The following is a 26234-nucleotide window of genomic DNA, read 5'->3' as shown; positions in this document are numbered from 1 at the left end:
GAAAATGATGACCTGCCAATCACGCTGGCTGTTGCGGGTAAAGAGGTGGCAGGTCTGCGCCCCAAAACAGGTGTGACTGCTGTCCCCCCAGTCACAGAGGATGAAGAGGCCGCGGATGCACAAGATATGGCAGACGGTGGTTGGCCCGGCCGGCTAGGCCGCATTGTAGCACACTGAGCTTCCCACTGCAACTTATGCTTCATGTCCATGTGCCGGTTCATGCATGAAGTACTCAAACTATGTATTTTTTGGCCTCTACTTAGCTTTTGCTGACAAATGTTACAGATAACACGAGTTGGGTCATCTTTATCGATCTGAAAAAATGCCCAGGCTATGCAAGGCTTAGCACCCATGCGACCTGAAGAGCCACCACGACTTGTGGTGAGAGGCAGAGTTGTGTTTGAGGATGCAGTTGTTGACGTGCTTCCAGTACTACGTCTCTGTCCAGGAAGGCGCAATCTGACCTCGTCGTCACTAGCATCTTCCTCCACCTCCTCTGCTGACCTCATCTCTTGGCTGACTGTGGGTTGACAGTAAGTGGGATCTCCGACCTCATCATCATCACCCTGTGCGTTATCACACCCGTCGTCCTCAGAGCCAACCTGTTCCTGCCCTGACAAAAAACTAAAGTTGTCGCTCCAATCAGGTATTTGAGTCTTATCATCGTCTTCCTCATTGTCTCCACCAACAGGAGTTACAGTTTGGGAATGAGGGTCTACATTATGGTCAGAACCTTCTGCGTCTGGTCCTGGATCCGACTCATAAAGATTCTGGGCATCAGTGCAGATCATTTCCTCGTCTGGATTCACAGAAGCGCTGGAGTCGACCTCTGATTCCCAGGCTATAGTATGAGTAAACAGCTCTGCAGACTCAACCATCTGTTCTACCTCATACTCAGATGGGCAGCTGGAGATTTGGGAGCTGTGAGGAAGCAAGTGCGATTTGGGTGACACCTTTGAGGACTGGAGTATTTGTGATGTTGAAGTTGATGTGGAGGAGAGCCCACTTAAAGGAGCACTTGATATCCGTTGAAGCACCTGCTGTTTTTGTGCCTCATCTGGAATTTGTAGCGATTGGCGTGGCCGTAAGAAAGGGATCTTATCACATTGTCCGCTAAAAGAAGTAGACATTTTAGTTTGGCTGGAACATGGTCTTTCTTCTGCACCTACCACACGGACACAACCTTTTTTCCCCTTCCCAACATGCCTATTCCCCTTTCCACCAGCAGCAGGCCTTTTTCCACTCATTTTGGTGGTTAACTAATTCACAACTCTGGAGTTGTTTGCACAAAAAAACAATGGATGGGAACCGAGCAGAGCTGAGTGGCCAAACTGTGGTATTAGGCCAAAACTATTGGCTGGGTTAGATGCAGAAAAAAATTATTTTTAATTTGCAACCTGATGGAGGTCAGTATAGATGGACTAATAGACCAAGTCCCACACACCGCTAGAAGCCCAAATATTTTTTCAGAGCTAGATGCAGAAAATTTTTTTATTCAATTTGCAACCTGATGGAGGTCAGTATAGATGGACTAATAGACCAAGTCCCACACACTGCTAGAAGCCCAAATATTTTTTCAGAGCTAGATGCAGAAAAAAAATATTTTTAATTTGCAACCTGATGGAGGTCAGTATAGATGGACTAATAGACCAAGTCCCACACACCGCTAGAAGCCCAAATATTTTTTCAGAGCTAGATGCAGAAAAAAATTATATTCAATTTGCAACCTGCTGGAGGTCAGTATAGAAGGACTAATAGAACAAGTCCCACACACTGCTAGAAGCCCAAATATTTTTTCAGAGCTAAATGAAGAAAAAAATTATTTTTAATTTGCAACCTGATGGAGGTCAGTATAGATGGACTAATAGACCAAGTCCCACACACTGCTAGAAGCCCAAATATTTTTTCAGAGCTAGATGCAGAAAAAAATTATTTTTAATTTGCAACCTGATGGAGGTCAGTATGGATGGACTAATAGAACAAGTCCCACACGCTGCTAGAAGCCCAAATATTTTTTCAGAGATAAATGAAGAAAAAAATTATTTTTAATTTGCAACCTGATGGAGGTCAGTATAGATGGACTAATAGACCAAGTCCCACACACTGCTAGAAGCCCAAATATTTTTTCAGAGCTAGATGCAGAAAAAAATTATTTTTAATTTGCAACCTGATGGAGGTCAGTATAGATGGACTAATAGACCAAGTCCCACACACCGCTAGAAGCCCAAATATTTTTTCAGAGCTAGATGCAGAAATTTTTTTTATTCAATTTGCAACCTGATGGAGGTCAGTATAGATGGACTAATAGACCAAGTCCCACACACTGCTAGAAGCCCAAATATTTTTTCAGAGCTAGATGCAGAAAAAAATTATTTTTAATTTGCAACCTGATGGAGGTCAGTATAGATGGACTAATAGACCAAGTCCCACACACTGCTAGAAGCCCAAATATTTTTTCAGAGCTAGATGCAGAAAAAAATTATTTTTAATTTGCAACCTGATGGAGGTCAGTATAGATGGACTAATAGACCAAGTCCCACACACTGCTAGAAGCCCAAATATTTTATCAGAGCTAGATGCAGAAAAAAATTATTTTTAATTTGCAACCTGATGGAGGTCAGTATAGATGGACTAATAGAACAAGTCCCACACGCTGCTAGAAGCCCAAATATTTTTTCAGAGATAAATGAAGAAAAAAATTATTTTTAATTTGCAACCTGATGGAGGTCAGTATAGATGGACTAATAGACCAAGTCCCACACACTGCTAGAAGCCCAAATATTTTTTCAGAGCTAGATGCAGAAAAAAATTATTTTTAATTTGCAACCTGATGGAGGTCAGCATAGATGGACTAATAGACCAAGTCCCACACACCGCTAGAAGCCCAAATATTTTTTCAGAGCTAGATGCAGAAAATTTTTTTATTCAATTTGCAACCTGATGGAGGTCAGTATAGATGGACTAATAGACCAAGTCCCACACACTGCTAGAAGCCCAAATATTTTTTCAGAGATAAATGAAGAAAAAAATTATTTTTAATTTGCAACCTGATGGAGGTCAGTATAGATGGACTAATAGACCAAGTCCCACACACTGCTAGAAGCCCAAATATTTTTTCAGAGCTAGATGCAGAAAAAAATTATTTTTAATTTGCAACCTGATGGAGGTCAGTATAGATGGACTAATAGACCAAGTCCCACACACTGCTAGAAGCCCAAATATTTTTTCAGAGCTAGATGCAGAAAAAAATTATTTTTAATTTGCAACCTGATGGAGGTCAGTATAGATGGACTAATAGAACAAGTCCCACACGCTGCTAGAAGCCCAAATATTTTTTCAGAGATAAATGAAGAAAAAAATTATTTTTAATTTGCAACCTGATGGAGGTCAGTATAGATGGACTAATAGACCAAGTCCCACACACTGCTAGAAGCCCAAATATTTTTTCAGAGCTAGATGCAGAAAAAAATTATTTTTAATTTGCAACCTGATGGAGGTCAGTATAGATGGACTAATAGACCAAGTCCCACACACCGCTAGAAGCCCAAATATTTTTTCAGAGCTAGATGCAGAAAATTTTTTTATTCAATTTGCAACCTGATGGAGGTCAGTATAGATGGACTAATAGACCAAGTCCCACACACTGCTAGAAGCCCAAATATTTTTTCAGAGATAAATGAAGAAAAAAATTATTTTTAATTTGCAACCTGATGGAGGTCAGTATAGATGGACTAATAGACCAAGTCCCACACACTGCTAGAAGCCCAAATATTTTTTCAGAGCTAGATGCAGAAAAAAATTATTTTTAATTTGCAACCTGATGGAGGTCAGTATAGATGGACTAATAGAACAAGTCCCACACGCTGCTAGAAGCCCAAATATTTTTTCAGAGATAAATGAAGAAAAAAATTATTTTTAATTTGCAACCTGATGGAGGTCAGTATAGATGGACTAATAGACCAAGTCCCACACACTGCTAGAAGCCCAAATATTTTTTCAGAGCTAGATGCAGAAAAAAATTATTTTTAATTTGCAACCTGATGGAGGTCAGTATAGATGGACTAATAGACCAAGTCCCACACACCGCTAGAAGCCCAAATATTTTTTCAGAGCTAGATGCAGAAAAAAATTATATTCAATTTGCAACCTGCTGGAGGTCAGTATAGAAGGACTAATAGAACAAGTCCCACACACTGCTAGAAGCCCAAATATTTTTTCAGAGCTAAATGAAGAAAAAAATTATTTTTAATTTGCAACCTGATGGAGGTCAGTATAGATGGACTAATAGACCAAGTCCCACACACTGCTAGAAGCCCAAATATTTTTTCAGAGCTAGATGCAGAAAAAAATTATATTCAGTTTGCAACCTGATGGAGGTCAGTATAGATGGACTAATAGAATGATGCTATGCCCAAAAGATTTTACTTCACTAGGTGCAGTAAAAAAATTGGTATTCTATACACAGGTGGTATATCTTGCAACACAGATAGGCTACTCCACTGACTAACACACTCTGCAATAGGCCAAAAAGGATTAGCTTTGCTAGATTCAGCCAAATGCTGTGAAAAAACTTGCACAGCACTGGCACAGACCTGCCTGGCAAAAACTGATAGGAACTGATGTAACCTAGTCCTGAAAAGGACTCCAATTACAATTAGTTTTTACTCCCACAATCTATCTATTTAAGAGCACAGACCTGCTTAATAAAAGTCGTAGGAAATGCTGTAACCTAGTCCTTAAAAGGACTGCAATCACAACTATTCCCTACTCCCAAGCTATCTGTATATTTGTGCGAAAATTGGCTTGAAATTAACAAGGTATAGCGCACACAGCAACAGCGGTGCCGTCTAACACGCAGCTGCAGCAGTGAGAAAATGGTGGCGACGGGGAAAATGGCTTGGTCTTATAGGGCAAGGACATGTGACATACACTGCCAATCACACATGCCCTTGCTTGTGTGAAAAAAAGCACTTCGCTCCGTGTGTGCGCTGCTGATAGGCTGACAGATTGCACCTCCCCACTGCAAATGCGGGAAAGAGAAAAAAAAATGGAGATCTTCATTGTTCCTGCAGAGATCCATCCCCTGCCCCTCCCCCCGCCCCGCTGTACACTCAAACTGCGTATTAACATTAATTTTCATCATTACTGAGAAAAAATCCAGTTATGATTTTGGTGCACGAACAGTTATCGAACATAACCTCGAACAGCCGAATTTTTCTCAAATTGTTCGTGTTCGCCGACCGGCTCGAACACCGCCCAAAACAGCTCGAATTTGAGATTGGCGAACAGTTCGAGTAGAACAACGCTCATCTCTAGTAGCCTCAGGGCAGTGAGCGTAGATGGTGGGGGTTGTGGTGCAGGGCGTCCCAGTACCGTTAGTGCTGGCGCAGTAAGAAACACAACAACAACGTGTTGCAGTCCAGGGTCTTTTACTCACAGTTCGTATACTCCAAGCCACTTCTGTACAGGTAGTGACTGCCCAAGCCGTGCTGCGTCCACCAGGTGAGGGGCTCGGTCAACCCCCAGGCAATTCAGGAGTATGGCACAGAACTCCCTTCCTCTGGCCGTGCCCCACCAGTGACCAAACTTCTGTCCGGCTGCCTCGGGCCTTCTCTGGGAGAACTTGGCGCCAGCTTCCCTGGCCCTATGTGGTGCCTTCCTAGTAGGTTTAGCGAGGGGTCACACCAATAGATGATCACGACCTCCGGTTCTTGGCTAAGGATTATTTGCCTCCACCAACTTGGGATCCGGTACCCTTTTCTTGCCTGACCCATCACCCGTAATCTCCTGGGTCCTTAGGGTCCCTTCTACCTTCGTGTTTCTGGGCCTTTCTATTCTTTTGGTTCCTTCTCTTTCTGTTCTGTTCCTTTCTCTTTTCTCCCTCTCGCCCTGCCCGTGTCCCTAGGCCTGGCTCTGGAGCAGAACTCCAGCAGAGCCTCTGCTCCCCTTCTCCTCCACTCTCACTTCCTCCTCACAGACTCGACTTCTCTCAGAACTAAGATGGTGCCCACCTTTTATACCTCCTCCTCCATGTCTGAGCCCAGGTGACCTGCATCCAATGAGCTCCTTCGTATTCCCAGAAACCAGCCCCTATCTGCTCCCACATCACTAGGGTCCCCCCCCCCTCCCCACTCCAGCCAGGGACATAGTCAGTTGTACCTGCATACTAATGGGAGCACCGTAGAGCTGTCCCCCGAAAATGAGGAGTGTATATGTGTGCAGCTAACTGAGCCCTGGTCCATACTCCATCCTTACCCGGGAGTGGAATACCACACCTCTGCTTGAGGTGCAATACCCCTGTAGCAACCGAACCCTCGGGGCGCTACATTCCCCCCTGGTAAACCACAGCACGTCATCGGGCTGGAAAAGAGCAAAAACATTTGATTTACAAGACATGCAAAACTTTTTCAAAACTTTTTACATTAGAAAACGGCCAGCATTATTCAACTTCCCTTTATGGGAAACACTTTCTCTTTACTAGACATTATAGTAAATTCTTCCACTAGCACTTTACTTTGAACTTGACTGAACTCTCCTGACTAAAGCAGGAAGTGCTTCCCTTTCTTATCTGATCTAATCCCTCTCAGTATATGAGCTAATCCCAAGATGTTAACTATATACTACCCTAAGTAATGCAAACTATATCCTTATGCCTTCTAATGGTTCCCCTAGTCGTCAGCCCTCCCCGTTCCCCAGAGACAGCCTTAAGGTAAAACCTCCAGGAAAACCGAGACACAAAACGGCCATAAGGATAAAATACAAAACTTTATAAAACACATTTAACCATAAAAACATTTAGTCGTTATTGTTCCCATTAACTTTTCTTGACTCAACATCTTCTTCTACCCCCTACAATATACAGACAAAAGAATACAGCAGCACTCTGTAAGCACTAAGATGTATGTGTAGGGTGCCGGAGGGCGGTAGTCATGGGCAAGCTGTTGTTCCATGCTGTTGTGTGTGGGGTGCAGTAGACTCACTTGTAGGCCGCAGACCTCAGCTGTCTAGACGTCTTTAGTTTCAGGAGCAGTCGCACATGAATCAGGGGACACTCAGTTCATTTAAAGAGAAAGAAGTTTACTCAACAGTCCGTGTCCATCATATTGCAACTCGTAGTATTAGGCACAACTCTTTCTGTTTCTTGTTTCCACCACATAGTACACTTCAAGAATTTCCTTTTGTTCTGCTTGAACTATCCATGCTTTCGCTGGTCCTGTCAGTTCCAGGGATCCCCAGCCCAGTCCCGCTGTATGTCCGAGGTCCTTTACCTCTCCCACCCACCAATCCACGTCAATCTTCCTGTGCATGGTAGGGGTTAAAGTGCTCAACATAGCACCAAAATCGAGCATTGAGCTCCAGATGTTGCAGGAGTATTTTCACCCAGGGAATTCTAGTGAGGTCTCGTATTGCCCAGAACACTGTGTATTCTCTCTTGCTATACAGCCCCAACTCCCTATCTCTAGGAAGCCATCACCTGCCCTGACACTAATATCCTCCCACTATGGGCTAGCCCCAAACATTAACTCTTTCCTTACCCTAACTTCACTACCTAGCTACAGTCAACTATCTTATATTACCTATCTTATGTCCTAAGTCCTAAACTATGTCTTACCCTATGCTATCTTATACTGTGCACTACCAACACAATGCATTACCTTTACATTACTTACACACTACACATTACCATATCACAATACACAATACATACCAAAAGACACAGGACATGCTTTACACTACAATACAATGTGATTGGTGTCTGCAGAGGTAGGAACATGACAGTCATTGTCCACCATCCTTACATATGCAAACATTGAATATATGAGGTTTGGACTACATTACTGCTATATAGAATATACTTATAAAATGAAGCTACTTAACGCACAAATTGACCAATTCATGAGAGCCCACCAGGCTCGACAAGGTGTACCTTTCTTTGATGGGACTCTAAACCTAATATTTATCAAACATGCCTCCTCCAGGCTAAAAACTTACAACTTTAACCTCTTTAACCCCGAGGGTGGTTGCACATTAATGACCGGGAAAATTTTTACAATTGTGACCACTGTCACTTTATGAGGTAATTACTCTGGAACGCTTCAACGGATCCCACTGATTCTGAGTTAGTGTTTTCGTGACATATTGCACTTCATGATAGTGGTAAAATTTCTTCGATATCACTTGCGTTTATTTGTGAAAAAATCGGACATTTGGTGAAAATTTTGAAAATTTCGCAATTTTCAAAATTTTAATTTTTATGCCCTTAAATCAGAGACATATGTTGCACAAAATAGTTAATAAATAACATTCCCCACATGTCTACTTTACATCAGCACAATTTTGGAAACAACATTTTTTTTTATTAGGGAGCTATAAGGGTTAAAAATTGACCAGCGATTTCTCATTTTTACAACAAAATTTTCAAATCAATTTTTCTAGGGACCACATCACATTTGAAGTCACTTTGAGGGGAATTTATGACAGAAAATACCCAAAAGTGACACCATTCTAAAAACTGCACCCCTCAAGGTGCTCAAAACCACATTCAAGAAGTTTATTAACCCTTAAGGTGCTTCACAGGAATTTTTGGAATATGGAAGAAAAAAATGAACATTTAACTTTTTTAAAAAAAATTTTACTTTAGACCCAATCTTTTTATTTTTGCAGGGGTAACCGGAAAAAATGGACCCCAAAATTTGTTGTGCAATTTCCCCTGAGCACGCAGATACCCTATATGTGAGGAAAAAACATTGTTTGGGCGCACGGCAGGGTTCGGAAGGGAAGGAGCGCCATTTGACTTTTTGAAAGTAAAATTTGCTTGAATTAGCTGACACCATGTTGCGTTTGGAGAGCCCCTGATGTGCCTAAACAGTGGAAACCCCCCCAAGTGACACCATTTTGGAAACTAGACCCCTCAGGGAACTTATCTAAATGTGTGGTGAGCACTTTGAACCCCCAGGTGCTTCACAGAAGTTTATAACATTGAGCCATAAAAATAAAATTTTAACATTTTTCCCACAAAAATGTTTTTCAGCCCCCAATTTTGCATTTTCATAAGGGTAACAGGAGAAATTGCACTATGCCAATACCCCATATGTGGGGGAAAACCACTGTTTGGGAGCACGGCTGGGTTCGGAAGGGAAGAAGCGCCATTTGACTTTTTGAATGTAAAATTTGTTTGAATAATTAGAGGACGCCATGTTGCGTTTGGGGACTCCATGATGTGCCTAAATAGTGGAAACCCCCCCCCCCAAGTGACTCCATTTTGGAAACTATACTCCTCAAGGATTTTATCAAGGGGTATAGTGAACATTTTGAACCCAGAGGTACGACACAGAATTTGATAACATTAGGTCATCATATTGAATAGGTTGTTATTAGTCTTGAGTGCAAGTGCTCGCTACTTGAGTTTGCATCGGGTACTCGGGTATGCACCAAGTATCGCGGGTGCTCAAGTGACATGCTCGAGTCCTCGCCCCCCATGTTTCATGGTTATTAGACACCCAAAAAAAAACATGCGGGGATCGCTCGTGTATGGCAGGCAATCCCTGTGAGGTTTTTTGGCTGTATAACAGCTGCAAAACATTTGGGGCAGAGACTCAAGCATGTCACTCGAGCACCCACTTTACTTCGTGCATACCCGAGCACCCAGTGCAAACTCAAGTAGCGAGCACTTGCGCTCAACATTAGTCGCTATATCATTGTCATTTTTTTTTTACTTCTGAAAAAATCACAACCCCAACCCTAAAACAACCCCAACCCTAGCCCAACACTAACCTTAGCCCAACCCTTACCCTAGCCCAACCCTAACTCTAGCCCAACCCTAACCCTTGCCCAACCCTAACCCTAGCCTAACCCTAACCCTAGCCTAACTCTAACCCTAGCCTAACCCTAGCACAACCCTAACCCTAGCACAACCCTAACCCTAGCACAACCCTAGCCCTAGAACAACACTAACCCTAGCACAACTCTAACCCTAACACAACCCTAACCCTAGCCCTACCCTAACCCTATTACAACCCTAACCCTAGCACAACACTAACACTAGCCCTACCCTACCCATAGCCCAACCCTACCCATAGCCCAACCCTACCCCTAGCCCAAGCCTAACTCAACAATAACCGTAGCTCAACCCTAACCCTAGCTCAATCCTAACCCTGGCCCAACCCTAACCCTAGCACAACCCTAACCCTAGCACAACCCTAACCGTAGCACAACCCTAACCCAAACCCTAGCACAATCCTAACCCTAAAGTTTATTTTTTACGCCGTTCCTCGTGCAGTATAAGTGATTAGACGACTTTATTCTTCAGGTCGGTGCAATTACAACGATACTAGATTCATATCGAGTTTTTATGATTGACAGCTGTCACACACTAAAAAAACCTTTTCTTTTTTGCAAAGACTAGTTTTTGCATCAACATATTTTGGGAGCTATAATTTTTCCATATTTCGGCCGCCAGAGTCATGTGATAGCTTATTTTTTGTTGGACAAGTTGACATTTTTATTGGTACCATTTTCGGACACGCGACATTTTTTGATCGCTTTCTATTCCGATTTTTGTAGGCAGAATAAGCAAAAACCAACAATTCAGGAATAGTTTTTTTTTTATGCCGTTCTGCGTGTGGTAGAATTGATAAGGCAGATTTGTTCTTCGGGTCAGTACATTTACAGCGGTACCACATTTATATTTTTTTTTATGTTTTGGTACTTTTACACAATAAAAACTATTTTATAGAAAAAAGAATTGTTTTTGCATCGCTTTATTCTGAGAGCTATAACTTTTTTATTTTTTGGCCGTTGGAGCTGTATGGTGGCATGTTTTTTGCAGGACAAGATGATGTTTTCAGTGGTACCATTTTTATTTACATTCATCTTTTTGATCGCGTTTTATTCCATTTTTTGTTTGGCGGTATGATGATAAAGCATCGTTTTATGTTTCGTTTTTTATTTATTTTTCTTACCGTGTTCACTAAACTGGTTAACTAGCAGGACAATTTTATAGGTAAGGTCGTTCTGGATGCGGAAATACCAAATATGTGTACTTTTATATGTTTTTTTTTTTTTTTTTCATAAGATAATTTATTTATGGGTACAATATATATATTTTTTCTTTTTGATTATTTTTTTATATTTTTTTTATTTATTTTTTTCACTTTCTGACATTTTTATTACTTTTATACTTTGTCCCACTGTGGGACTTTCACTTTTTGCAGCCTGATCGGCTGTATAGCACAGGAATGCAGCACCATCCCTGTGCTATGCAACCTGGCAGCGCTGCACAGGGAGAAGTTACTTTGGTCGCACACTGCGCATGACTAAAGTAACATCCTGCCTCTGCATCCTGGTGACCTGGATGTTGTCATGATGACATCGGGTCACCATGACAATTTCCGGGACCGGACTCAGACGCCGCGGGACGCCGGCAGTATCGTGCTTACCTCCACTTGCCACTGGAATGCTGCTATCAATTTCGATCGCAGCATTTCGGGAGTTAGTGTGCAGGGAGCAGTGCGGGACCGCTCCCTGCGCATAGCACCGGGTGTCAACTGTGACAATCAGCTGACACCCGGCGGCGATCTCACCCGCATCGCTTGTGTGCGGGCCAAATTGCCAGGGCGTATTAATATGTATCAGGCCCATAAGGTCCAGGGCACAGATACGTATTAGTACGTCCTGGGCCAGAAAGGGGTTAAAGGGTATGTAAAATCCAGCATTCATTAAAAACAGCCGAAAGCCTCAGCCACATGTCCATGTTGCACGTACATGTTCTATCCGTTTTTTCACGGATACAAAACATACACATTATAATCTAGGGTGCTATTCAAATATATGTTTTTTCCATCAGCACGGATGAAAAGGGCCAATACAAGTCTACGGGTCAGTGAAAAACACATACTGCACACGGATGGCATCTGTGTGCTGTCCATATTTAACATTGCAAAGGATAAAAGAAAATCTATGTCATTTATTTATTTCTTTATCCATCTGTGAGAAACACCGATGACACACTCAAGGTAAAAACGGACACATTGATGACACCCATACCAGTTTTTCGCGTACATGTTTAAAAACGGACATGTGAATGAGGCCTTAGGCTGATGGGAGCAGTGCTCAGTCAGAAAAGGAGGCAGTCGAAACCTCCAATAGTATACTACAAAAAAAAAAAACTGACCAGAACCTCCGAAAAAAATAAAGCAAGTGTGAACAGGTGTAAGCTGCTATGACTGCTTAATATTCAAACAAAAGAATACAGCAGCGTCTAACATGTATGCAAACATATGAAATTTGAACTGCATTACTGCTACAGTATATAGAATGTAATTATAAAAATTATATCTGGCGATTTATCTCAAACAGTAAGGTACGCCTTGTCAGACTGGTAGGCTCTCATGAATTGTTGAATTTATGCTCTAACAATAACAACCTTCATTTTATATGTATATTCTATATAGCGGTAATGCAGTTCAGATTTCATATATTCAATGTTTGCATACATCTTAGTGGTTGCAGAGTGCTGCTGTATTCTTTTGTTTGTAGGATTAATTTTTATTCAAATGTATAAGATTTATTTTGTGGCATTTTTTTATTTATAGGTAATTCAGGATAAATAGTTGGACTGGAAAAAATACATCCTCTGTTGCCATTAGTGTCATATTTTATGTCAAAGTGAAGACTCATTGTGGCCTTTTTATTTCTATAATGTAGCTACAACATGAACTGATGTCATCTGAATAGCGAAGACCCATCTTCAGGCTTCTTGATCAGTGAGAAAACAGAGATATCAGTATAGAGACAGGTGTACTATTATCTTTGAGATGTGTCTTAGGCCACAGATGTACTTGTCTGGATCCTTATTGTGCCTGACAGTAGAAGGACAGTAATTAGCGCAGAATATGCTTCACTGTGATGTATATACGGACACCAGTCTGAAGATGATACATTCATAGCCAGCATTATAATTAAGGTGGCTTTAAACTTCTCAGCTTGACTCCTTTAACACCCTATGTGCACATAGGGGGGTGGGAACATTCCTTCTTTTGTATGAGAAAAAAAATAAAAAATTAATTGTAAATGCAAGTGATAATGCCAATTAACATTTCCCATACTCCCTATATATCTCTTCCAAATAAAAATGAGAACTTCATGAACGCCCAGCATTGGTGATGAACCGTAGAGGAGTCTAATCCATAAAGCCATAAAACAAAATAAAAATGAGTAAATGACCCATTTCTTCAACTTTGTGATGCCACTGATTGGGAAAAGCAGTGACAACCTCAGAAACGCCTGTGAACTAGAAATGTCTCTTAAACAGTGATACAGTTTTGGTTTAATATGAGCATGTTCGATCGCACTTCATGAATGTAACAGCGCGCGTTGCCATGTATTACCTTTTTTTCCTTACATTTTCCTCTGATATTGCAAAAAAAAAAAATTGTGCCCGGTTATGAAATTAAAAGGGATATGAGGGGCATAACCAATTCTCGAACTGGCTATATCAGATCTATCATCAAATTTCTAAATACAGATTTCTGAAAAAAACAAAACATTTCAGAATGCCTGTACCAACTTTTTGGAAAATGTAAAGAAAAGAGTATTTCTGAGCCAACATAGAATAAGAAAGCTTAGGTGTCTGGTGTATTGATGAGCTAAACTTAACCTTTGCCAACCCAGCCAGACAGCTGCAGCTTGTACTGAGCAATATGAAAATTCAGCAGCAGCATGGAGGAGGTGCACTTAAAGAAGCTCGTCAATAAGGCTTTGTGTTTGGAGATTGAGCGCAGCTCATGAAAACGCTTGACTCATGAGCCCCCTCATTCTGGAACAAAGCCTACCGGGTTAGTGGATCCTCTGGGTCACCACAGATAGATCTCATTGCTTCAGGTGTAGACTCAATGACCAACAGTGTGGGGTTGATAAGATATCATCAGTTCTCAGTGCCACATCAAGACTTCAAATTCATGGTCAGACAAACATACAAAAGGTCAGCTTTGGTAGTGACTCGCCCCCTGGGCCATGGGGCACCCGGAACCGGGCTTCGGTACGATGATGGGAGTAGTAGTGGCAACCCGATCCCATGGCTCAGGGTGGTCAGACCAAATGGCGGCAGTCTATTTATAGGGTTTAGAATGTCAGACTACGCCACCCGTGGATTGCGGTCAGGGATGACCGCCGCTGCATGGCAGACCGCTGAGGCTGGTGTTGGTGTGCAGCAGAGGGATAGGACAACTCCCCACGGGAAGAGTATAGCCTCAGGGCAGTGTAATAGGATGCTGGGGGTAATGGTGCAGGCGCAGCATAAATAACACAGAGTCCAATGACGCAGTCCAGGGTTTTACTCACAGTTGTTATCCATGTCATTTCTGTCAGCAATGAGTGCCCAAGCCGTGCTGCGTCCACCAGGTGAGGGGCTCGGTCAACCCCCAGGCAATTCAGGAGTATGGCACAGGACCCCCTTCTGTCCTTTCTCTGGCCTCTCGTGCCCCGCCAGTGACCAAACTTCTGTCCAGCTGCCGCGGATCTTTGCGGGCAAACGTTGGCCCTGTTTCCCGCTATCCTATATGGTGCCTTCCTAGCAGGTTTGGCGGGGGGTCGCACCAATAGATGTTCACGACCTCCGGTTTTTGGCTGAGGGATAATTTACCTCCACCAACTTGGGAATCCGGTACCCTTCCACGACCTGACCCTTCACCCAATATAACGCGGGTTTGCAACGGTTGCTGTCCGTTCTGCTCTCTCTTAGGGTCCCTTCTGCCTCCTTGTTTCTGGAGCCTTTCTACTCCTCTGTCTCTCCTCTTTCCTTCCTTCTCCTTCTTCTCTTCTCCTCCCTGGCTCTGGCCTTCACCCCAGGCCTGCCTTCTGAGCAGAGCTCCTGCAGAGCCTCTGCTGCCTGTCACTTCTCCACTGTACTCAACCCTGAACTAAGATGGCTCCCACCTTTTATCTGCTTCTCTGTGTTTGAGCCCAGGTGACCAGCACCCAATGAGCTCCTTCCTATGCTCCAGAAACCGTCCCCTCTGCTCCTACATCACTGGGTTCTCTCCCCCCTCCCCACTCCAGCCAGGGACATGGTCAGTTATGCCTGCATTTAAATGGGAGCACCGTCGAGCTGTCCCCCGTAAATGGGGTGAGTGTGTGTATGCAGCTACTGAGCACTGGTCCATACTCCATCCTTACCCAGGAGTGAAATATCACACCTCTGGTTGAGGTGCAATACCCCTGTAGCAACCGAAACCTTGGGGCTCTACAGTAGCATTCATGTAATATGAGAAATTGGGGAAGTGAGGCAGTGCAGGCGGCAGACAGAAGTGAGAGAACAACAACTAGGCAACACTTTACAATAATACAGAGGAGAATTAGCTCATTACACACAAATTTATGCAAACATAACCTGTTGTCAAACACTGGATTGTGGGGAATGTTGCCTAAAATGAGTCCAGAACGTAACACAGGCACATTCCATAAGACAGGTAGGGTTTGTCAGGACTCAAACCTGGTAACTCCTGTGCACCAGGCAGCAGCTCTTCCCATTTAGCTATTCAGCTCTCTGAACAGCTACCTGCTGGTTCAGATACCAGTGCCAGTTGTTTCTCTTCGGCTCCACCCTGTGTTTTCCTGATTGGCTCATCCTGTGATTCCTTGATTGAACACCCTACTTAAATCTGGCCTTGTACTTTCCTCCTTGTGAGATTATTGAGCTCCAGCCTTTAGTCAAGCTTTCTCTCTACCTGCTGCTATTGCATATAATCCTGCTGCTCCCGTGTATCGACCTCTGGTTTCCCTGACTATGCTACCTGCCTGTGCTGCCCCTAGTGGTTGCAATATAATTACTCCAACCTAGGCCCGGATCCTAACAGGGTTAAATAAACCAAAGTGGAAACAGAACAGGAGAATGAATTTGTAATGTAGCTTTGAATAAACCTCCTGAGAGATACAGCATCCTGTCAGTGGCTGTCACATCTCCACCAAGGCCTGCTCCTGCGACATCTTCTTTTGTCTGCTATATTCATTGTGCGGGCGGTGCTGGTGATAGCAGAGACTTTGGAACCAGAAGCTCTGGACAGCACAGGCTTTGTCCAGCCATTTAGATTTGGGTGGCTGGGACCTGCAGTGCCATCTGACAGTGTGGAGTGCTATCCAGCTCCCTGCTCCAGCCAATTGGAGCTCCAGCCACACCCTACTTAAGCTCCCAGCTTACTGACAGTGCTTCTCTGGTTCAGTCCTGTCTATTTAGCTCCTTTTTTATATCATTGTTCCTTGTTTTGACCTCGGCTTGTGTTTCTGACTATTCTTACGAATTCTGATTTTGTATCTTCTTGGCTCTGACCCAGCTACCTGACTACTCCTGCCAGCCTGCACCACCGAACAGCAGCTTATTCCATGGCCCCAGCCAGGGTCGGACTGGGCTGGCGGGATAACGGGAATTTTCCCGGTGGGCCCCGCCCCCTGCTGCAGAGGAGAGGGGGAGAAGAGAACAAAAAACAAATCCTGCGGTTTTAAGGGGCACAGGCCCTTTAAAAGCGCAGGCACAGTGTATGCAGGGATGCGCGCACGCGGCGTTCATTTCCTGAACCACCGCGGCGCACGTCCCAGTGAAGCAGCTGAAGCTGCGCATCTCCCTTCGCCGGCCGGGGTATGACATCATCGTCATGCGCCTGCTGTGAAGGAGGCGCGCAACTCAGCCGCCGGAGAATGAGGACACTGCACGGGAGCGGGAAGGTAAGAGGTGCGTGTGTGCGTGTGTGATGGTTTGGGCCCCTGGCTGGACACACAAAGGGAGGGCCCAGCTGGACAGACACACAAGGGGGTAGCCTGGCTGGACACACAAGGGGGTAGCCTGGCTGGACACACAAGGGGGTAGCCGACTGGACACAAAAGGGGGGGGAACCCTGGCTGGACACACAAGGAGGAACCCTGGCTGGACACACAAGGGGGGGCCTAGCTGGACACACAAGGGGGGGCCCTGGCTGTACACACAAGGGGGAACCCTGGCTGGACACACAAGGGGGAACCTGGATGGACACACAAGGGGGGGCCCAGCTGGACATAGAAGGGGGGGCCCAGCTGGACATACAAGGGGGGCCCAGCTGGACATACAAGGAGGGGCCCAGCTGGACACACAAGGGGGGGCCCAGCTGGACACACAACGGGGGGCCCAGCTGAACAGACACACAAGGGGGTAGCCTGGCTGGACACACAAGGGGGGGTCCTGGATGGACACAAAAGGGGGGGCCCAGCTGGACAGACACACAAGGGGGTAGCCTGGCTGGACACACAAGGGGGGTCCTGGATGGACACAAAAGGGGGGGTCCTGGCTGGACACACAAGGGGGGAACCCTGGCTGGACACACAAGGGTGTAGCCTGGCTGGACACACAAGGGGGGAGCCGACTGGACACAAAAGGGGGGGTCCTGGCTGGACACACAAGGGGGGAACCCTGGCTGGACACACAAGAGGGGGCCCAGCTGGACACACAAGGGGGGAGCTGACTGGACACACAAGGGGGGCCCTGGCTGTACAAGCAAGGGGGAACCCTGGCTGGACACACAAGGGGGAACCCTGGCTGGACACACAAGGGGGATCCCTGGCTGGACACACGAGGAGGAACCCTGGCTGGACACATGAGGGGGGAGCACTGGCTGGACACACAAGGGGGGGCCTGGCTGGACACACAAGGGGGGGCCTGGCTGGACACACAAGGGGGGGCCTGGCTGGACACACAAGGGGGGGCCTGGCTGGACACACAAGGGGGGGCCTGGCTGGACACACAAGGGGGGGGCCTGGATGGACACACAAGGGGAACCCTGGCTGGACACAAGGGGGAAGCCTGGCTGGACCCAGGCAAAGGGGGGGGGGCAGGATGGGTATATGAGGGGGCAGGCTGGACACATGGAGGCCAGGATGGATATACGGGGGGCAGGCTGGACATATGGAGGACAGGATGGATATATGGGGGGGCAGGCTGGACACATGGAGGCCAGGATGGATATATTGGGGGGGCAGGCTGGATACATAGATGCCAGGATGGATATATGGGGGGGGCAGGCTGGACACATGGAGGCCAGGATGTATATATGGGGGGGCAGGCTGGACACATGGAGGTCAGGATGAATATATGGGTGGGCATGCTGGACACATGGAGGCAGGATGGATATATGGGGGGCAGGCTGGACACATGGAGGCCAGGATGGATCTATGGGGGGGGCAGGCTGAACACAAGGAGGCCAGGATGGATATATGGGGGGGGCAGGCTGAACACATGGAGGCCAGGATGGATATATGGGGGGGGACAGGCTGGACACATGGGGGGTAGGATGGATATGTGGGGGGGCAGGCTCGATACACGTGGGCTAGCATAAATATATGGAGGGACACGCTGGATATATGGGATGTGTCAGGATGGATATATGCAGGGGGAAAGGGCAGGATGGATATATGAGGGGGCAGGCTGGACACATGGAGGCCAGGATGGATATGTAGGGGGAGCAGGCTGCACACATGGAGACCAGGATGGATATATGGGTGGGGCAGGCTGGACACATGGAGGCCAGGATGGATATGTAGGGGGGCAGGCTGGACACATGGAGTCCAGGATGGATATATAGGGGGGGGGGCAGGCTGGAAACATGGAGGCAAGGATGGATATGTGGGGGGGCAGGCTGGCCACATGGGGGGCTAGGATGGGTATATGGGAGGGGGCAGGCTCGATACACGTGTGCTAGGATAAATATATGGAGGGGTCACACTAGACAAATGGGGACCAGAAGGGATATATGCAGGGGGGTGTCAGGATGGATATATGCAGGGGAGGGGGGCAGGATGGATATATGGGGGGAGGGCAGGCTCGATACACGTGGGCTAGGATAAATATATGGAGAGGCCACCCTGGACATATGGGGGCCAGAAGGGACATATGGGGGTGCCTGGCTGGACAAGGTGCTTAATTACTGTTTGGGGGCCAGATTGAGGAGCATACTTTATTAGTTTATGGTGGCCAGTGGGGAACATTATTACTTTAGATTCCAATTATTATTATTACATTATTACTTCTGTAATATAATTTACTTTTTAGGAAATTGTTTTCCATGGGATGGGACAAAAGAGGGGTCCTGTTACTGTGCTTGACGGCACTATGTTGCCTTTTTTCTTTAACTGGTGTAGTGTAGAAGTCAGGGGGGAAAAGTGGGAATATTCTCTAGAAGAGATCAGTTATTGATAACTGTGTGTTATTTTCTGCAGAGATGATTCCTGGCTGGAAGAAGTGATGGCGGTCTTTGCCAGATGAAGAAGAAAAGCGAAGATGAAGGACTTCACCTAGAGACGTCACTGGTGAGTCAGTGTATTACATGTACACTTACACTACACATGTGGTGAAAATTGTTGGAACCCCTCGTTTAATGAAAGAAAATCCCACAATGGTCACAGAAATAACTTGAATCTGACAAAAGTAATAATAAATTACAAATTTTTGAAAATGAACAAATGAAAGTCAGACATTGCTTTTCTGCTTCCACAGAATTAAAAAAAAAATTAAACTCATGAAATAGGCCTGGACAGAAATGATGGTTCTCTTCTTAACTTAATATTTTGTTGAACAACCTTTTGAGGCGATCACTGCAATCAAACGATTCCTGTAACTTTCAATGAGACTTCTGCACCTCTCGACAGGTATTTTGGCCCACTCCTCATGAGCAAACTGCTCCAGTTGTCTCGTGTTGAAGGTTGCCTTTTCCAGACGGCATGTTTCAGCTCTTTTCAAAGATGCTCAATAGGATTTAGGTCAGGGCTCATAGAAGGCCACTTCAGAATAGTCCAATGTTTTCCTCTTAGCCATTCTTGGGTCATTATCCTGTTGCAAGACCCATGACCTGCGACTGAGACCAAGCTTTCTGACACTGGGCAGCACATTTCTCTCTAGAATCCCTTGATAGTCTTGAGATTTCATTGTACCCTGCACAGATTCAAGACACCTTGTGCCAGATGCAGCAGAGCAGCCCCAGAACATAACAGACCCCCCCATGTTTCACAGTAGGGACAGTGTTCTTTTCTTGATATGCTTCATTTTTCCGTCTGTGAACATAGAGCTGATGTGCCTTGCCAAAAATTTCCATTTATGTCTCATCTGTCCATAGTACATTCTCCCAGAAGCTTTGTGGCTTGTCAACATGTAGTTTGGCAAATTCCAGTCTGTTTTTTTTATTATTATTTTTTTTCAACAATAGTGTTCTCCTTGGTCGTCTCCCATGAAGTCCACTTTGGATCAAACAACGATGGATAGTACGATCTGACACTGATGTTCCTTGAGCTTGAAGTTCACCTTTAATCTCTTTAGAAGTTATCCTGGGCTCTTTTGTTACCATTCATATTATCCGTCTCTTTGAGTTGTCATCAATTTTCCTCCTGCGGCCACGTCCAGGGAGGTTGGCTACAGTCCCATGGATCTTAAATTTCTGAATAATATGCACCTGTAGTCACAGGAACATCAAGCTGCTTGGAGATGGTCTTATAACCTTTACCTTTAATATGCATTTCTATAATTTTCTTTCTAATCTCCTGAGACAACTCTTTCCTTTGCTTCCTCTGGTCCATGTTGAGTGTGGTACACACCATGTCACCAAACAGCACAGTGAGTATCTGTAGCCCTATATACAGGCCCACTGACTGATTACAAGATTGTAGACACCTGTGATGCTAATTAGTGGACACAACTTGATTTAACATGTCCCTTTTAGTGTTGAGCCACCCCCGTAGTGTTCGAGTTCGGTTCGGTTCGTCGAACACCCGTGTGTTCGCCGAACTGTTCGTCGAACTGTTCGTCGAACACCTTCGAACACCGTTAAAACCAATGGCAGGCAAACAAAAACACATAGAAACACATAGAAAACACCTTCAAAGGTGTCCAAAAGCTGACAAACTGCTCAGAAGACATAACTAACACATGGAAAAGTGACAAGTACATATAGTCATGCGAAAATAAAAGAGGTGGAGGAGTAAAAGGAGGGGGAGACACAGATATAGGCATGTCATGCCCTTCTAAAATCCAAAAAGTGAGAAGCCGACACGGCCAGTCCGCTCCTGCCCGTGCCACCTCCGTGTCGCCGGGTTTGTGCCAGAGCCGCGGTGAACCCTGACGGCCAGCCCCCCTCTCCCAATACTGGTGCCTGTCCGCTGGTGGGTCGAGCGAGCCCCCCTGTGGTGGAGGCAGCTCTAAGCTTTTTAATTTAAATTGTCCCTCTAATTTGAATGAATACACTTTAAATCCATTTACAAGGATCTATTGGAGGGCAAGTCTCATGCCAGCAGCCGCGGTAATTCCAGCTCCAGTAGCGTCCACTAAAGCTGCTGCAGTTAAAAAGCTTTTATAAGGATCGAGCTCGGCTGTCCACCGCAAGGCATCCTACTGCCAGTCCCAGCCCCTATGCCTTGGGGTGCCTCCTGATGCTCTTCACTGAGTATCCCATGGTCCCGAAGCATTTCCTTTGAAAAAATTAAGTGTCTAAACTACAGGTGGTGCAGCTTGCTTAACAGCCGGGATAATCCGCTGACTAGCAGACACTGCTACTAGGCACAAAGTATTTCCTGGGCTAGATGCAGTTAAAAATTTGTAATTAGATACTCTCGTTGGATGCTGAGAAAGCATTCCATAGAGTCTCCTGGCACGCCATATATGATTCTCTTAAAAAGCTTGGGGTAGGGGTCTAGGGGACCCTTTTATAGCCAAAATCACGGCCCTGTATCGCAATACGTCACCTAGGCTGAAGATAAATGGAACTGTAGCACCCTGAGGGCTCGGTTGCTACAGACGTATTGCACCTCACCCAGAGGTGTGATATCTCACTCTCAGGTAAGGATGGAGTGTGGATCAGGACCCGACACCTGCATGCATTACACCACATTGCCGTGGGGCAGGGCGACCAATATGCCCCTGAGATGGGCACGACAGTCCCTGTCCCTGGCTGGAGTGGGGGGAGGGAACACTGAGGAAGGGGAACCCTGTAGTGCAGGAGCAGGGAGGAAGCAGTTCCTGGGTGCATTGAGAAGGGAGTATAAAAGGTGGGCACCATCTTAGTTCAGTGCAGAGAAGTCTGAGCAGAAGTGGCAGGGAGCAGGGGCTCTGCATGAGCTCTGCTCCGGAGGCGGGCCTAGTAACAGAGGCCCAGGCCTGGAAGAGGGAGAAGGAAGGAAGAGGAGCGGAGAAGGCTCCAGGAACGAGGAATGAAGGGATCCCAGGGGTGCGGACGGGCGAGTCGCCACCGCACGCCCGAATCCACCTGCGTGGAGGGGTCAGGCCAAAGGGGGAGACCGGTCCCCGAACTAGTGGAGGCAGGAAACGACCCTCAGCTAGAAACCGGAGGCTCTGACATTTTATGTGGCGCAGCCCCTCGCTACACCCGCTAGGAAGGCACCACATAGGGTCAGGGAAACTGGTGCCAAGTTTACCAAGAGGAGGCCCGAGGCAGCCGGACAGAAGTGTTGGTAAGAAAGGCCAGACAAAGGACACACAAAGGGGGTCCTGTGAAGTGCTCCAAAGTTATCTGGGAGTTGTCTGAGCCCCTCACCTGGTGATCACAGTACGACGTGGGCAGCCGTTACCTGCAGACGTGGTCTGGATAATAAGAACTGTGAGTAAAGGCCCTGAACTGCATCACTGACTCCGTGTCGTTACTGCTGCTGCCCTGCACCATCACCCCCATCCTCCGCATACACTGCCCTGAGGCTATACTCCTCCCGTGGGGAGTTATGCTACGCTCTGCTGCACCCACAACACCAGCCTCAGCGGTCTGCCCTGTAGCGGCGGTTCACTCTGACCGCAATCCACTGGTGGCGTAGTCGGACATTTAAACATCAAAACCACATAAATAGTTCCGCCACTGGTTTGACCGCCCTGAGCCACGGAACCGGGTCGCCGCCACGAAGACTACAACCACCAGCATCCACCAAAAAGGGTCCGGCTCCGGGTGTCCCAAGGCCCAGGGGGTGCGTCAGAACATTTTCATCACCTTTCACAATCACCAATGGGACAAGGCAGTGATGTCCTCTGTCCCCTCTCTTATACATCCTAGTGACGGAGCACCTGCTCTCATCAATTCGCCATAACCCCAATATTAGGTGGATTGAGGTGGGAGGCACCGAGTACAAGTGCTCTCTATTTGCCGATGATGTCCTAGTATATATCACTCAATCACATATATCCATCCATGCTGTTATGGCTGAAATAGATCACTTTGTTACATGGTAAAATTTTAAAATCAATGCAGCGAAGTCTGAGGCCCTCGATGTCTCCCTCCCCAAATCCATATAGGATTCCATCCAGTCCAACTTTCCCTTTGCCTGGCCCTCACAGGGTATCAAATACTTAGGAATTCCTATTCATAGAGACCTCTCCCATCTATGTTATCTTAATTTTGGGCCCTTTATTGAACAACTCCATACAGACCACGGTTGGCAAGTTAGAACTGTAAGATTCACTACGTGAACCACTGGTGTTTTGTGGAAAAGCACATGTACACTGCGTTCCAAATTATTATGCAAAAAGTGTTTAGGAGTGATAAGGGAAGAATTTGTTTGTTTGTCAGTTAAACTCATTGATGGTGATGTGTGTCAGGGCTCTTTATATCACTGTAAGCAATTGCAGACACCTGTGCTAATTAGTTTGGCAGGTGTGTCCAATGAAAGGCAAGACTACTTAAGAAGGCTCTCTCACATTATTAAGCAGCCTACATTTTCTGCCAAAATGGGAAAGAAAAAGGATGTGTCGGCTGCTGAGAAGCAACAAATTGTGGAGTGTTTAGGTCAAGGCATGACTACAATCAACATTGTGCGATGATCAGGATGAAGTGTCTTGGCAATCAAGAAGTATGTAGCTGATTCACAGTACACACATGTGCGTGCTGATAAGGGCAAATTGAGGACTCTTTCCTACAGGCAATTACGTCAGGTTGAAAGAGCAGCGGCAAAAAAGCCTTGTCATAGCAGCAGACAAGTTTTTGAAGCTGCTTGTGCCTCCAACGTCCCCCGAACAACAAGATGCAGGGTCCTTCAGAGGTTTGCAGCTGTGCATGCGCCATCCTGTCGACCTCCTCTATCCACTTCACACAAGCAGAAACGGCTCCAGTGGGCCAAACATTACATGAAGACTGATTTCAAAACTGTTTTGTTCACGGATGAGTGCCGTGCAGCGCTCGATGGTCCAGATGGATGGAGTGGAGGATGGCTGGTTGATGGACACCCCACGCAAACACGGCTACAGCGCCAACAAGGAGGAGGTGGAGTAATGTTTTGGGCTGGAATCATGGGGAGAGAGATTGTCGGCCCCTTTAGGATCCCTGAAGGCGCTAAAGATGAACTCCATAATGTATGTGGATTTTCTCAAACAGCACTTCCTGCCATGGTTCAAGATAATTTTTCTGCATGATAATGCACCATCTCATGCTGCACATAAAACATCTGCATCTCTGGCTGATATGGGCATAAAAGGGGACAAACTTATGGTGTGACCCCCATGCTCCCCTGACCTCTACCCCATTCAGAACCTTTGGAGCATCATTAAAAGGAGTGTCTATGATGGCGGGAGGCAGTTCACATCTAAGCAACAGCTCTGGGAGGGTATTCTGTCCTCATGCAAAACAATTGAAGCAGAAACCATCCAAAACCTGACAAATTCAATGGACGAGAGAGTTCAGAAGCTCCTTTCGAACAAGGGGTCCTATGTGAAAATGTAACATCACCTAGAATAAAGTTTTGAGTTGAAAACTGTTTGATTTCAGTTTCTAACAACCTGCTAATGCTTATAATTTCAAAAATGACCATTTTTTTGGTCTTTATTAAAATGAAAAGGTTGATCGAAAAGTTTGGGGGATCTAAGAGTGTGGCAACCCAGTAGTCATGATTACTTCGAATTCTGACAATATGAGGGTCATGCTGCAGGTAGTGCAGCAAGAAGGCACTTATGTGCCTTGCGCATCTCGGAGCCCCAAAATTATTTTCCGGGCTAGATGCAGCTAAAAATTATTTTTAATTTTAAATCTGGTGAAGCTTTAGTATAGATGGCCTAATAGGATCAGTGCTGCACACTGCTACAAAGCCCAAATTATTTTCCAGTCAAGATACAGATAAACATGATTAGTAATTTGAAAGCTTAAAACGGTTGGTAGGGTGATTTTAACCAATCATCAAGCTTTTACTCTCCCCAGGATGACACAGGGATAGAAAAGTCGTTTCGGATCCATGATTTGTTCATCTTTATGAACGTGAGTCTGTCTACATTATCAGTGGAGAGCCGCGTGCGCTTATCTGTCAGCACACCACCAGCAGCGCTGAACACACGTTCAGACAGAACGCTGGCTGCGGGGCATGACAAGATCTCCAAGGCGTAAGTGGCTAGCTCCGGCCATTTATCCAGATTGGAAGCCCAAAAAGAGCAAGGGTCCAGTGACACAGTCGTGGATTTAATGTTTACTTGGAGATACTCCTGTACCATCGTCTCTAGGCGTTGACTATGTGTCAGACTTCTTGTCTCCTGTGGCCTTGCAAAGGATGGGCTAAAAAAGTGGTGAAATGATTCCGCAAAATTGATGTTACCAGCAGATACTGTGGTTCTGTTACGGTTTGAGTGCTGAACACTTGACGGTCCCACGGTTGGCAAGTTGGAACTGTGAGATTCACTACGTGCACCACTGGTATTTTGTGGAAAAGCACATGTAAGATTCTGCAACAGTCTCTGCTGATACTCCTGCATGCGTGCATCCCTTTCTATGGCAGGAATAATTTCTGCAAATTTACTTTTGTACCGGGCATCTAACAGTGTGGCAACCCAGTAGTCAGGATTATTTCTAATTCTCACAATTCGAGGGTCATGTTGCAGGTAGTGCAGCAAGAAGGCACTCATGTGTGTTGCGCATCCAGGAGCACCAAGTCCCTGTTGTGTTGGTGGCGAGGTAACAATCATGCTTCCTTCCTCTGTCCTCTCCCCCCAACCTCGCACAACAGAAATGTGATCAAGGTCTCCCTCATCTGATGAGTCTTCCATCAGTTCGTCCTCCACTTCTTCCTGGGCTCCTGCACCTTCCTCACTAGTTTGGCTGCTACCATGCGCCCTGGTAAAACCATCTCCCCCACCCTCACATGCCTGCCGCCTTGGTGCTGCCGACCGTCTGGACCTTGCAGATGTTAGCCCTTCCGCATACAACTCCTCCTCCTCTACTTCCTCCACCTCCTCTTGTGCCACCACCTGACTC

The sequence above is a fragment of the Phyllobates terribilis genome, unplaced genomic scaffold (assembly GCF_046119375.1).
Source record: "Phyllobates terribilis strain yellow unplaced genomic scaffold, ASM4611937v1 Scaffold_5__5_contigs__length_657084704, whole genome shotgun sequence".
In the NCBI taxonomy this organism is placed as follows: Eukaryota; Metazoa; Chordata; class Amphibia; order Anura; family Dendrobatidae; genus Phyllobates; species Phyllobates terribilis.
Note: the sequence above shows the minus strand (reverse complement) of the source record.